Source organism: Saimiri boliviensis, assembly GCF_048565385.1.
Source record: "Saimiri boliviensis isolate mSaiBol1 chromosome 19 unlocalized genomic scaffold, mSaiBol1.pri SUPER_19_unloc_5, whole genome shotgun sequence".
In the NCBI taxonomy this organism is placed as follows: domain Eukaryota; kingdom Metazoa; phylum Chordata; class Mammalia; order Primates; family Cebidae; genus Saimiri; species Saimiri boliviensis.
Window position 1 is genome coordinate 3894 of NW_027412506.1, and position 3893 is coordinate 7786.

Sequence of the window (3893 nt, forward strand, 5' to 3'; positions counted from 1 at the left end):
CCCGCGCGGTTCGCGCCGGTCGCCGCGCGCCGCCTAGGCGCCTTCCCAGGTGCTTCTCCCCGGAGCTCGGCCGAGGGGCGCTCCCGGGCGCGCGGATTCCCAAGTCCCCGTCACGCGCGGTCTCATCGCCGCGATGGGGGCAGAGTTTCCCTCCCTCCCGCTCGGACGTTTAGGACCACGTGAAAGTCCTAAACACGTCTCCACTGAGACCTGTTAAAAGGTGAAGGCTTTAAGGATAGAGACGGAATGCGCGTCTCAGGCCACGTGTTCCTCGTGGCAAGGTATTTGGGTGTGAGACAGACACAGGGGCCGCCCTCCGGCACCTGCACGGGTGTTTCCACGCGACTCTGGGAAGAGGGCAGGACAGGCGTGGGGCTGGGTATGGGTCCGGGCAGACAACGACCATAGGGAGGGCACTGCAGCCAGGCACAGGCTGGGGACCGCGCAGGACCCGGCAAATCAGAGCATCCTCACTACCGAGCCCGCCCGAGACCACACGCTGGCTCTTGCCCTGAGCTCTGGCTTTTTTCTTTCCTTTCCTTTCCTTTCCCTTTCCTTGATGGGTTTTCGCTGTGCGCCCAGGCTGTAGAGCAGTGGCGCGATCTCAGCTCCCTGCAGCCTCTGCCTCCCGGCCTCCCGCGCTCCTCCCGCCTCACCCGAGCAGTTGGCACCACAGCTGCAGCCACCACACCGGCCTCTGCATCCGCGTCCTGCGCGATCCCCTGCGAGAGAGGGGTCAGAGACTGCGGCCAGGCCTCCTGGTTCTGGGTAGCACAGCAGGGCCCTGCCGGGCGCGCACCCTGGGCGACCTCCCATGCTCTCAGGCAATGAGCAGGAGCCCTGGGCCTGGCTACGCTCTGAGTACTGAGAGGGGACCCAGATCCCGGCCTCCGTCCTTCCCAGGGTCCCGTGGGAATTGCTCCAAGTTCCCCTTCCAGAGACAAGGAAGGGTCTCTGCATGTGCCCATGAGAGGGCCAGGAAATGCAAGCGCAAGGGGGTCGGGGTGAGACCTGGCGTCCCGTGGGGCAGTCACATGCCTTCCCCCACCGGCAGGTCCCTCCTGAGGACCTTGGCCCAGTAGTTGGATGCCCCCGCCTCCCGCAGCCACTTCTTTTCCTGGCTGTGTCCCCAAGCTGGCCTCCAATTCCAGCCTCAAGCCCTCCTCCTGCCTCAGCCTCCCGAAGCAAGGGGATCCCAGGCATGAGCCACCGCACCAGAGCTGGACGCCGGTATTTTAATCTGTGAATTAGTCTAGCACTCTGGGAGAGTCTCCTTATCCCGTCTCCCAGTGCCCTAAATGACCCAAGACTGAGTCCTCTCTATCCTTCCTCCAGTAGGAATTCCCAAAAGCTTCTCTCCATTTCCAGGACCCCCAACTCATTGGGCCCTGAGGGGGTGCACCACAGGCAGAGGAGGGGCAGCCAGTGGCCAGTTCACACCTCTGTGACGTCATCCCAGAGTCAGCGAAGCTCCCCTCCTGCTGCCAAATTGCAGAAAACCCAGAATGCCTCCCCAGCACAGCCCTGGTTGGGGTCAGCCTGGTCCTCTCCTGCTGGGTGAGGACAAATGAGGTCATGGAGAGGTCAAGAGGTCACACATGGGATCAAGGTCACAGAAGGACCAAGTCAGTCTCCTGCCTGGGAATCAGGGGCTCCCTGGGGGAGTCTGTTTGCTCTGGAGAGAGAGTTTGTAGTCCAGTGGGAGGGGACGAAGGTCAGAACTAACATGGGTCACTCACTGCAGCTCCTTCGGCTCCTTTTGGGTCAGCTGGTCCCTGTGACACCAGGAACAAGAAAGAGACAGTCACAGCAGGGGAAGGACAGGGCTCAGGGGAGTGCAGAGGCCGGGTCCTGAGGCCACAGCAGCCCTGGTTCCTACAGGAGGAGGAGGGCTGAGGAAACCCTGGGACACTGGAGTCCTGGAAGTGTGGGGAGGAAGCACTGGAAGGGTGAGGACAGACGGCGACCCTGAGGACTCGGTGTGTTGTGCGGGAGGTCATATGAGGGAACAGTGGAGTTCTGCATTTAGTGGAGGAACAGAGGCAGTGCTCACGGGGAGGCCAGAGAGCCTCGAGGACCAATGGGACTGGATGCTCTTGAGGTACCCTAGGGAAGGTCCCTAGAGAGGGACCTGGCTCAGCTGGGCCCTCCTCCCCCTCCACTCCGGACCATCTGCTTCCTCACCCACAGCTGAGTTTTAACCCCACCCCCAGTGCCACCTGAATCCCCATCCCTCCCCCTCCCCTCCAGGACCAGGCCCTCCACTCACCTCTCCCCTTCTGTCCAGGGGAGCCCCGAGGGCCAGGATGGCCCCGATCCCCATTCTCTTCCTGCTCCCCCAGGGGGCCCAATAAGTCCAGTGAGACCTGTGTGGCCCCTAGAGTTGGGAGCAGGTGGTCAGGAGGACGTCATCACACGGACGGGGGAGAAGGACCAAGACACAGAGAATGCCCCAGGCACAGGGTCTGTGGGTGTCCCTGAGCAGGGACCCCGAGGCCTGGGGCCTGGAGTGGAGCAGGACCCTCCAGGTCGCTCAGGCCTCAGGGCTGAGGGTGATGGAGGCACACCTGGCTGTGTGGCTGTCACTCCCCTTCTCTCCCTCAGCTCAGCATTGCCCCCAAGGCCAGGAAGCCGTGGGATCCCTCTGAGGAGACAGGAAGTCCCTCTCTCCAGGGAGAGGTGGAAACCGGTCTCCCATCACCCCCCACTTCCTGCAGGGCATTGGCTCACCCCTCGCCACCCCATCCCAGTCACTCATCACAGGACCGGAAGGCCCAGCCCGGCCTGTGGCTCCAGGTTGGTCTTGCTGACCCTGCAGATTCCAGAGGACCTTAGCGCTGGGGAGGAGCACCCCCACATTGCACTCCTCCTGGGCTGTTAGACCCCCTCGCCAGCCGCAGCCCTCCCTGCAGTGACCACACTGGGCCCCAGAGTCCCACAGACCATCAGTGCCAGGCCTTCGTGACGGGCCTGTCTTCCCCGGGGCACCCATGGCACCCAGAGGCCCTGAAACACGCACAGGGAATGTGTCTGGAGGGCAGCAGAGGGGGTGTGAACTGGGGCAGGGGTTCAAGGTGGGAGGGGTGAGCCAGGGAGGAGGGGCTGAACCCTGGGAGCCCCTGAGTCACCAACAGCTATAGGAAACCCTGTGCCCAAAGGGGTTCAGCATGGGACAGGTGAGTGGCGATGGGTGGACACCTGGAGACAGAAGCGCCTGAGGGTCAGGAAGGCAGAGGGGAGGCCCCAGCACCCAAGGACAGTCTCTCCCTCACCTGGGCTTCACTCTTCATCACCCCTGGGAACCGCGCATGCTGGCAGGCCCTCGCAGGTGGGATGGGAAGGGAGAGAGCATGAGGCCCTGTGGAGCCAGGCTCCACGCTGCCCCTTCCTGTGGCACACAAACACGCACACACACACAGGCACACACACTGCACACAGGCACACACACTGCACACACACTGCACACACAAACAAGCACACACAAACACGCACACACACAGGCACACACACTGCACACAGACACACACACTGCACACAAACACACACTGCACACACAAACACGCACACACACAGGCACACACACTGCACACAGGCACACACACTGCACACAGGCACACACACTGCACACAAACACACACTGCACACACAAACACGCACACACACAGACACACACTCTGCACACAGGCACACACACTGCACACAGACACACACACACACAGGCACACACACTGCACACAGACACACACACTGCACACAGACACACACTGCACACAAACACACACTGCACACACAAACACGCACACACACAGGCACACACACTGCACACACACACAGGCACACACACTGCACACATGCACACACACAGCACACAGGCACACACACTGCACACAAAC